This window comes from Adiantum capillus-veneris, chromosome 3 (assembly GCF_014529385.1).
Source record: "Adiantum capillus-veneris isolate H3 chromosome 3, ASM1452938v2, whole genome shotgun sequence".
Taxonomy (NCBI): Eukaryota; Viridiplantae; Streptophyta; class Polypodiopsida; order Polypodiales; family Pteridaceae; genus Adiantum; species Adiantum capillus-veneris.
Window position 1 is genome coordinate 13,684,661 of NC_140933.1, and position 11,244 is coordinate 13,695,904.

An 11,244-nucleotide genomic window follows, 5' to 3' on the forward strand; every position below is an offset into this window, starting at 1 on the left:
TTGAAAAATAAATACCTTTGAAACATTTGATAGATGCATTCTAGAACCCTCTAGACACAATGGCACACAAAAAAATAGCAATTTGTGACACGCATTTTCTCCCAAATTTTGCTAGCGGGTGTGTGAACAACCCCTATATTCAAAATTCGAATTTTGAATCTTTACCTAAACTTTTCTCTCTCTCCCTCTCTCGTCTCTCTCTCTCTCTCTCTCTCTCTCTCTCTCTCTCTCTCTCTCTCTCTCTCTCTCTCTCTCTCTCTCTCTCTCTCTTTCTCTCACTCTTTGAAACGTGCGTTTTGACACACAGAGCTGCATCGCCTTCTTCTCCCTCTTCTCGCACACACAGAGCCGCCATCTCCTTGCCGGTGTCTTCCTTGCAACGCCAACGCGAACTTTGCACATACCTGCAAAATAGCGTCCTTGCAACGCCAACACCTCCAGCACACATCTCCACTGCTGCCGTCGTCGCCTCTTCTTCTTCTTATTTCACCTTTTGCTGTAGCAATCAGTCGCCCATGCACCCCTTCTTTGGTGGCACACATCGACGTCCTTGTGTCCACCGTTTGCTGCAAAAATCTCTTGACTGCCCCAAAATTTTCCCGGATTTTTCATGCTTCATCGAGCTTCACCAAGCTCGGCCATTCAAGAACCCAATTTAGGGTTGCTCACATGTAACATTTGTAGCTTGTTTTTCTCTAATTACGTTCTTATTATGCTTTGATTACATTTTAATTATCCTCTACTTACATTCTAAGCAGTTTAATCCCTCTCAAAAGACCAAAACAAAAAACCCTAATTATGCTCTTATTACATTCTAAACAATTTAATCTCTCTCTAAAGTCCACAACAGAAAAACACACAACTCTAATTGTGTTCTAATTAGGTCCTAATCTGTTCCACTTCTCTCTAAACCTCAAAACAAAAAAACAAAAAACTCTAAAAAAAAAAGAGAAAAAAAATCTTTGTGTTTATGGAATATCTGTAATGGGTAGAGGGTGAGGACGTAGGAGTACGACTAGAGGATGATGAAGTAGGATGTTGGGTAGCAAGTGATGTTGTGAGAGGATGAGTAAGGGGTGAGATAATAGCATGGGAAAGGGAGGACAAGTATATAGTGAGATGATAGAGTGTTGAAAGGAGAATAGAAGAGTGGGAAAGGGGGAGAGGTAATACCGTACTTAATATATTTAAAAAAATTATTAAAATTTTGTAGCTATCATGAACACACCCTATGGCCTAAGGGCCATAGGTATCAAGTAAGAGACTCTAGCAAGGGCCCTTAAAGAAAGTTCCACAAGAGCACTAAAGGGAGCATATATAGGTAGCATGGTCATAGAGCGCCAATGAAAAAGGCACCATGGTAGTCCTATGGCTCTTGATCCAAGGATCTCATTACAATACAAGACAATATATGGCCCTTGAGCTTGTACATTGGCACCCTATGGCCCAAGGGCCAAAGGAGCTTTCATTAAGATAGAAGGAATGCCATGGTACTTGAACTTGTACATTGGCTCCCTATTTCCCTGGGGCCATAGAATCTCATTTTACAATAGAAGGGAACCTATGGCCCTTGAGCTTGTACATTGGCACCCTATGGCCCAAGGGCCAAAGGATATTTCATTTTGAATAGAGGGCACCTTAATGTGTCCCTAGGGCCATAGGATCTCATTACAATAGAGGAAATCCCATGGACCTTGATCTTGTACATTGGAAACCTAGGGACATAGAATCTCATTACAATAGAGGGAAATCTATGGCCCTTGAACTTGTAAATTGGCACCCTACATTCATAGCGCCATAGAAGCTCATTATAATATAAGCCAAGCTATGGCCCTTGAGATTGTACATTGGCAACCTACGGCCCAAGGGCCAACTAATCTCATAACAATAGAGGGCAACTGCCGATGGCCTTAGGGCTATATGATAGCTCATTAGAATAGAGGGAAACATATGGCCCTAGGGCCATAGGATCTCTATTTTTGGAATAGAGGACAACCTATGACCCTTGAGATTGTATAATAGCACCATATGGCCCTTGAGATTCTACATTGGCACCCTATGACCCTATGGCCATATGATATCTCATTAGAGTAGAGGGTAACCTATGGGCCTAGGACCATAGGGTGACCTAGGTGTCAATGTAAATGCTACCAAACACCATGTAGGCTATTTCAAGGGCACATACATATACAGAATGGCATCCCTATGGCCCAAGGGACATATTATCTCTAATTGGAATAGAGGGAAACTTGTGGCCCTTTCTATGCTAAATTAGAACCCTATGGCCATAGGGCTCTAATTTAGAACCCTAGGGCCATTGGATTTCTAGATAAATTAGAGGGAAACATATGGCCCAAGGGTCAAATGGTAGCCTTTCATTGTCAATATATAAGCCCTCCAATAGAATTTATACCATTCAAGGTCGCCCAAATGGACACCATGGAAGCCCTATTACCCAAGGGCTATAGGATCTTTGATTACAATACAGGGAAACTTATGGACCTTGACCCTATAAATTGGTACCCTATGGCCCTAGGGCCATGTGATATCTCATTGGAATAGAAGGAAACATATGACCCTAGGACCAACTGTGGCCTTAGGGTGTCAATGTATAAACTTTGCAAGAGCATTTATACCATTCAAGGTCACCCGCAAGGGCACCATGGCAATCTATAGAGGGAAACATATGGCCCTTGAACTTGTATATTGGCACCCTATGGCCCTAGGGCCATAAGATCTCTCACTTGAGCTTATACATTGACACCTTATGGCCCTAAGTCCCGACTTCTAAAACAAAAACTTATGGCTCTAAGCCCATAGGATCTCACATCATGCTAAAGGTGGACACACCCAATGGAGAATGATTGCTCAACAGGATATTATTTTTGTAATTATTCTTTAATTGAGAAAAACCGTCATTTCACCTTTGTAAATAGTGCGGCTTGCAGAAGCTTCCACATTGTATCCCATTTTTGACATTTAGACTGAGTGAATGGTTAAACTAGAATATTAGGGTTTGAGAATGTAAGGTCTTTATACCACTTTTGACCTTAATGAAAAGGACCTTTGTCATTTTTAAAAAAGTTCTGTCTGTGTGAGTAAGTGTACTCTGTGTACGAGAGAGAGTGAGAGTTTTATCTTGATGCTACACGTGCACCAGTGGTCGGAATCGAGTGTGGAGAAGTGCAGCATGTTGCCCCCGAAGAGAGCTACACGCCAACACCTACATTGCAGGTGTACGATCCGGCTTTGCGAATTCGACCCATGAGCTACATTTGGTGATTCGGTGAGCATACGCTGTCTATTTTCGCATTTCAACATATCCACGCATTCATATTGAGTAGAGCTACATATTAGGCACTTTAGTTTTCGAAAACGACGACCTGTAAATTTCGACTAGACATCCTACGTGATTTTGCACCAGGTGTTTAGGGTTGGGGTTTTGGTTCATGGACCTTAGGGAGAGCGACCTATTGGTGTTAATAGGGTTTCCTTCAAGTTCTATGGTATTTCAAGAACGTTTGATGGGTATTAGGCTCTTGAAAGTGTTGTAGGAAATCTCCTCTTATGTACTCCTCAAGGTTGTAGCTTAGACATTGGGTAAAAACCTTTGTAGGAAGTAGTCGAGAATCGGTCGAGTTTTGGTTCATGGACCTTAGGGAGAGCGACCTATTGGTGTTAATAGGGTTTCCTTCAAGTTCTATGGTATTTCAAGAACGTTTGATGGGTATTAGGCTCTTGAAAGTGTTGTAGGAAATCTCCTCTTATGTACTCCTCAAGGTTGTAGCTTAGACATTGGGTAAAAACCTTTGTAGGAAGTAGTCGAGAATCGGTCGAGTGTAGGTTGACACCATATGCTTTCTTCCATGCGCCTACTGGTCGAGCTTCTTCCTTAGCTAACAAAGCTTGTTAGGTGAGTTCTCGCTGTGCTGAAGTCCGTCGCGACGTACCCGCCAACATTGGCGCCGTTGCCGGGGACGAGAACCCTAGGTAGGTGACCGAGACTAGTCCTTGAGGATAGGGATTCTCTGGCTTGCTAGAGTCTCGTTTTACATTTAGATAGGATCAGAGGGTGGAGGACTCTCTAGGTCTTAGGAGGAGTCTAGGGAGCGAGTGTCTGGCCTAGATCCTTCGACTTAGGTAGACTCAAGTAGACTTAGATAGTTTTTGATATTAGTTAAGTTGTGGTGTAGAGAGTAGGAGTTGGAGTGGTAGAGGCGGTGAAAGGATAGCTTGAGAGTTCGGAGAGGCCAAGAAGCAACCAAGACACCAATATCACCATCTCACATGATGAGTAGGAGTAGGGTAAGTAGGACATCATGATTTATGATCTGGAGCACTTCATGCATGTTATATTGCTGTTAGGCTCATCACAAGGTTGTAAAAGACGGAAAAAAGTGTTTAGAAGCTGAAGTGAAGTTCAAACGTTTCTGTGAGTACTTCTGAGAGAGCTGCAGAGCATAAGGAGTACTTCTGTCAGAAAAAAAATTAAATTTTAAGCTAGAAGACATACTACACGTAGGATGTCTACAGGGTGTTTTGGTGGAAATTTTGAAAATCTAATTTGACCAGTGTGTTTAGAAGGTAGGTTTTACCCTATTTTCACCTGGAAAGAGGAAGTTTGACCATATCTTGACAGGATAAGGCCAACTAGAAAGGAAATTGCCAGACATCCTACCCAATTTGTGCCAAGGCATTATTTTAAGACCAAAACCATATCTACATGATTTATGGAGTGCCTGAGGAAGGTTTCATCTCAATTGGGTGAGAAAATTAGGACTTTAGCATTTTTTACTGAAAGGGGCTAGGATAGCTAAAATTGGGGTCTTTTGAAATTCAAACTAAAATCTAAGAATAGCACTGGGTTGCTGACATCAAGGGGAAGCTGTGGCTCAAGTTTGGGGTCAAACAGATCATATAGACATCCTACGCGTAGTATGTGTTCTGTGTGATTTAGCACTCCAAATCCAACTTTGAGCATACCAAAATGATCAGCGCCTTAAGAAGAGTTTGTGGTTTGCATTTGAAGCCATTTTGAGCAGTTAGATATGCTACGCGTAGAATGTCTACTGCATGATATTGAAGCCAAAAACTGACTGTAGGCATAGCAGGGTGTTGTATAGCTTGAGGCAAGCCTCCTAGTCAATTTTGGTCAAAATTGGAGTTAATTTGACCAGTCATACCAACATCAAGCTGCTGGAACAGATTTCTGATCAATTGACTAGCTTATAGGTGTCCAAATCAAAAAGTAAAAGCAGCTGTGGACTCAGCATATCAAGGGGAATCTATAGTACAAAATCCAGGCAAAACAGAGTAGGTAGACATCGTACGCGTAGGATGTCTACAAGGGATTAGTGAAGAGAAAAGATGAATGTGGACATAAAGTGATGTTTGAATTGACTTAAGAGTTCCAGAACTTCTTTCAAAAGTGAAATTGGACCTTGTTTGATCTTTTGATGGAGCAAAGACGGAATTAAGACTTTCCCTGTAAATTGACCAACATTCGAGGGAAGTACAATTCCAGATTAGCAGACCTAATCAAGAACATCAGAAGTGTATAAAATACATTAGTGGTTGAGGTTAACCCTCCAGCTATACCAATCATTACTAAGACCACCTCTAGCGGTTAAATGCTTTGATTTGATTGCCGAAATTAAATGCTTGTGTACAGGTATATTCAGCTGCAAGGCAACTAAGTTGGGCGGAAACTGATCCTTTACCAGGTGAGTGGTTGGATTTGTGATAAATTGCATTTCTAAGTTTGATGAATTTAAGATCAGGAAGACACATTCCTAGCGATCAAAAAGTGGCAAGTGATCAGGATAGCCTAGTGTCCACCGAGGAGAGTGTAACTCAGGCAAGGCTAGATCCACTAGCACCGATCATTGAGCAGGGTAGTGATACTGACACTTCATCCGATAAGTCTTTCTTCATGATGGGTAGTCAACTCCAATGAAAGAACAATGCCAGGAGGAAGCACCTCCCTAAATCATTTGAATGATTCCAAGTTCACTGTAATCTTCTTAGAAGGAATAAACTCGAGGGGAGCCCTAGTTTATTCTGACTATCAAGGACGCAAGTGTATTTGTATTGAAGAAAGACCTGCTCAGAGACTGGAGATACTTCGAGTCTATGATGATGGAGATAGATTCCGAGACAAAAAGGGGAACCACTATGTGATAGTTAGTAACCCTGAGGATTACAACAGATATGGAGATAACGTGGCAAAAGGAAAAATGGTTTCAGAAACACAAGAACCGCTACCAAACATTGATCGACTTGGAGCGCTTTTTATGTATGATAAGAAAACAACTAGGGTCTCAACCTATGATGAGAATGTGGGAATTTACAAGCATGAGAGTGAGGGAATAGTCTCTTACTTTTGTTGCAAGGAACCCTATCCAAACGAATTAAGCAAAGACAAGGTTTTTTACTTGTTCTCTTATGAAATATCCATGGGGAAGGATATCGTTTTTTTTTATAGCTACGGGCGAGGATACCAACGTATTCTCCCAGAGGAGGTAGAAAAGGCAAAAATTCCAGAAGCATCAACATATGCCCCCGAAGAAGTGCCAAGAGCCACCTACACCCCTGGCAAGTCGACAAATCCCTTTTCAAAAGAGTATGACGCGACCTCACATTCTACCCGACCGTAGACATTCAACAACCAAAACCAACTAAGAACTCATCCATCATTGTAGGCATGGCTTCGATAGAGTGCAACATTAGAACAAGACCAAAACCGAGATGGTTATCCAGCCGCACTTGGGCTAAGGGATTTACAAGAACCACCACTCTATTCATGGTATCAAGGCGAGAGTAAGCCAAAAACTCAAGAGTCGACAGAGCCTGGAAGACAACCCATAGAACGATTTCAAAGAGATGAACCATCTCTTGCAAAAACCATCAGAAATTATGGCTTACGGGCACCTCTGGGAGAGGAACCCTCCCACTTCTGAAGGCCAGAGGAGGTATATCGAGTAGGACGAGGAGAACCAATGATGAGATTTGTAGACCATCGTAGAATTAGACCGTCTCAGGTGCAAAAATGGGTAAACAAGAAATATATGGGAAACATAGATCTTAGAGATCATGTAGCAGCCTTTGTGCGTGTAATTAGAGCTGAAGAGGTGTTAGAATTCCCTACCCAATTTGCAGGGTTTGGAATGACCCTAGAGGAGGATGTTGCTACTTGGTTTGACTCTTTGGAGCGTAGAGACTTTGAGTCTATGGAGGAGGTGTTTGACGAGTTTATCGAGGAATTCTGACAAAGGGGGATAGCTCATAATATAGTCTCACAAATCCATAAATTCAAACAGAAAGAAGGGGAATCTGTGCGAAAGGTAGCCCTAGGACAAAAAAGATATGTTAATTTCTACCCTTTGGAAGAACTGCCAACTCAATCCAGACTTATGCTTATATTTATTCAAGGACTAAGGAACGTAGATATCTAGAAGGACTTACATATTAAGAGGAGCACGACAATAAATGAGTTCACTAAGGAGGCTCTTTACCTTGTAGACAATTGTGCGGTCTACAAGGATCTTGATGACGATTCATCCTCACAACAAAGTGGAAGCAAGTCCGCTAAGACAACACCGAAAGGAGAAGTAGTTGTAAGCCAAGAGCAACTTGTAGAGGAAGTGCTAAAAAAGATTAATATGTATGCCAAACCTCAGGCTAAACAACCAAAGTGGTGTGCTATTGAACAAAAATGAACAAACCATGTGACGAAGGAATGTTATTATAATAAGGGATATGTGCGAGAATGACCTTATGCTCCCGAGGCTCAGGTAGCATCTCCTCAACTTACACCGATGCCTAGGTATCAAGTAGGCAACCTACCAGGACCTGTAGGTGTAGAAAGACCACAACCTGTGTTGGGATAGCAACCACCCCTACCACGATTACGACCAGTCGGCATAAGATACACAGCAACAGTAAATGAACCAGAGAAGAAGGCTTTGGTACCTATGCATGCATATTACGAAGATTCCAATGGATATGCTGCAAATCCTGTCTATTATCCACCGGAAGAACCCCCAACGCCAGAACCTTGGAGCATGATGGGAAGTGCAGGACCACCAATAGCTGCACAGGCAGTAGGAGAAGGAAGATATAGCTTGGATGAACTAACATTGTTGTTCATAGCCAACGGAGGCATAGGTAGGCAGAGACATGCATACCAACAAAGAGGAGCTCAAGGAGCACCTCAACAGCCTAAGGGACCCTGCTACAAGTGTGGTGGAGACCATTGGCTAAGAGACTGTCCTCATGATGAAATCATTAGAGTCAACACATATTGCACCGAGTGTGGAATTACTCATTTGATTCCTGATTGCCCTAAGAACCTGAGAAAAGCAGCAAAAACTACCTTGAACATGCTGAAAGCAATGCCTTCCAGTGGAGGGTCATAAAACAAGACAGTAATACCTATTCAGGAAGTGACACGAGCCCAAGCTCAAAAAATGACAAATGAACCCATAATTGAAGAGCCAAAAACCGATGCCCCAAGTTCAGAAATGAAAAATCAGAGAAGCACTTGGAAAGCTAGAAAGGCGCGTATGAAAGCCAGGAGAGAAAGAGAGCAAATGGCTCTATCCGAGGAGTTAAAACACACAAAGGATAGATTAGAGTGGTTAGAGGATCTAACTAGTCTAAGCTCACACACTGCGGCAACCATAGCACCCAAGGAAATAGCAGAACCCAAAAGTGCAAGATCAGGAGGATCAGTGTTGGTGGCAGAAAAGGTAAATGAGCACTTAGACGCACTTTTAAAAGCATACGAAGCCAGACTCAAAAACAATCAAACCCAAGAGCAAATATTGATGACTTATCCATATGAAGAATGTCATAATAATCAATATCTAATTCTCCTAAATGATTTTCTCATGTTAAACTGATCATTTAATATGGGGAAGTGCCAAGGGAGAAAAAGCTAGAATATTGGTTAAGCTAGCAGACCGGCCACAGTAGGGATCCAAAGGAGGGAAAATAGGGATCCAAAGGGAGGGCCATTTGCAAAAGATCCATGTGCAATAATGGGCTTAAAAGACCCTAAGGTTCAGCCCATTAAGACTTCCAAAATGCTAAGGTTCTAAAATTCAAAGGTTGTGTCCAAAGGTCAAACTTTGGGAACATTGGATGCTTTGTGTGTGCTCCAAAAGTCTTTAGCAATCCCTACATAGGAGGGGGCGAGCCTTGCTTGTAGGGATGAGAGAGAAAGTCACACACACACACACACACACAAGCTCCCTTTACACAAAGGGAATGAGGGACACATGTCAGCTACTTAGCCCAAATGCCCACAAGGTGTACCCAATTCCTATTGGATGGCCTTGGGGGTGGACCAATGAGAATTAGGCTAGAGTAAATCCAGTTTAATTAATTTAAAAACACTTAATAAAAGAACCAATGAGAATCAAGCCCTCTAGAAGACTATTGGACAGTCTCCCAAGGGGTCCAATGAGCATTCAGCAGCCCAATGGCTTGCCTGATTCCTATTTGCCAGGAGGCAAAGGGGTCCAATGAGAGTCTAGTTGAATTATTAAATTACCTAAAGCTCTCACAAAAGGGGAAAGGGGGACACATGTCAAAAGTCTATCACTTATGTTGCTTAATTGTCATTGGCTAGCCCTAGGGAGGTCCAATGAGAGGGTAGCATGAGGAAATAGCAAGAGAGGTCGACCAAGAGAAGGAGGGGGCTGATTTTTGCTAGGCATTCACACACACACACACACACACACACTCACACAATCTCATGTGTGAAGAGAAGAAGACTCTCTCTCCTTCTCAAGCTTTAATGGAAAGCTTATCACCTACTCCAAGCTTCTGAGAAGGGAGGCCTACACCAAAAACTCTTGGCTTTGTGATGCAAATCCAACCAAGAGCCAAGCTTCAATGCATGCTCATCTCCTCTATCATGCTAATTACTAAGCTAAGCTATGCTAATATGAGTGATTATGTGAGGAGAGGTACATCTTTCTCGTAAGAATACTCCTTCTTCCTCTCAATCTACTCTAATACCCCGCTAGCTCTCACCATCTTCGAAGGTGTGTGAGGTCTTGGGTCTGAGACCGGAGACAATTGATGTTGTGGTTTGATAAGTGTTTTGCTTAGGGCATGAATCTTTCATCTTCATTGCACTAGCTAGTCTTGAAGGAACACAAAGAATTGTATTGTACAATGTCTCTCTTGATGGGAGAAACCATAATACAAAGCCTTTTGGAGGGGGGACCGGCTCCATGTAAATCCGGTCCTCAACTGTTGTCAACAACTTAATGTTATAAGTTGGACACACCCTACGGAAAATGACTACTCGACGGATTATTATTTTTTGTAATTATTCATTTATTGAGAAAACCCGACATTTCACCTTTATAAATATTGGGGCTTACAGAAGTTTCCAGATTGTATCCCAGTTTTGACATTTAGATTGAGTAGATGGTTAAATTGGAACATTAGGGTTTGAGATTGTAAGGTATTTACACCACTTTTTGACCTTAATGAAAAACCTTTGTCATTTTAAAAAAAGAGGTGAAGTGTGTGAGTGAGCGTACTGTGTACGGGAGAGAGTGAGAGATTCATCTTGATGCTACCACGCACCGGTGGCCGGAATCGAGTGCGGAGAAGTGCAGCGTGTTGCCCCCGATGAGAGCTACGCACCAATACCTACATTGCGCGCATACGGTCTGGTTTTACGAGCTCGACGTACGAGTTTCATCTGGTTATTTAGTGAGCATACGTTATCTGTTTTCGCATTTCAGCATATTCACGCGTTCGCATTGAGTAGAGCTACACATTAGGCACTTTAGTTTTTGGAAACAACGACCTGCAAACTTTAGATTTTGCACCGGATATTTAGGGTTGGGATTTTGGTTCATGGACCTTAGGGAGAGCGACCTATCGGTGTTAGTAGGGTCTCCTTCAAGTTCTATGACGTTTCGAGACCGTTTGATGGGTATTTTGCTCTTGGAAGCGTTGTAGGAAACCTCCTCTTAAGCACTCCTGAAGGTTGTAGCTTAGACATTGGGTAGAGACCTCTGTAGGAATTAGTCGAGAGTCGATCGAGTGTAGATTGACACCCTATGACTACTTCCATGCGCCTGCGGATCGAGCTTCGTCCTTAGGTGAAAAATCTTGTTAGGTGAGTTCTCACTATGCTGACGTCCGTCGCGGCGTATCCGTCCAACATTGGCGCCGCTGTTCGGGACGAAAATCCTAGGTAGGTGACCGAGACTAGTC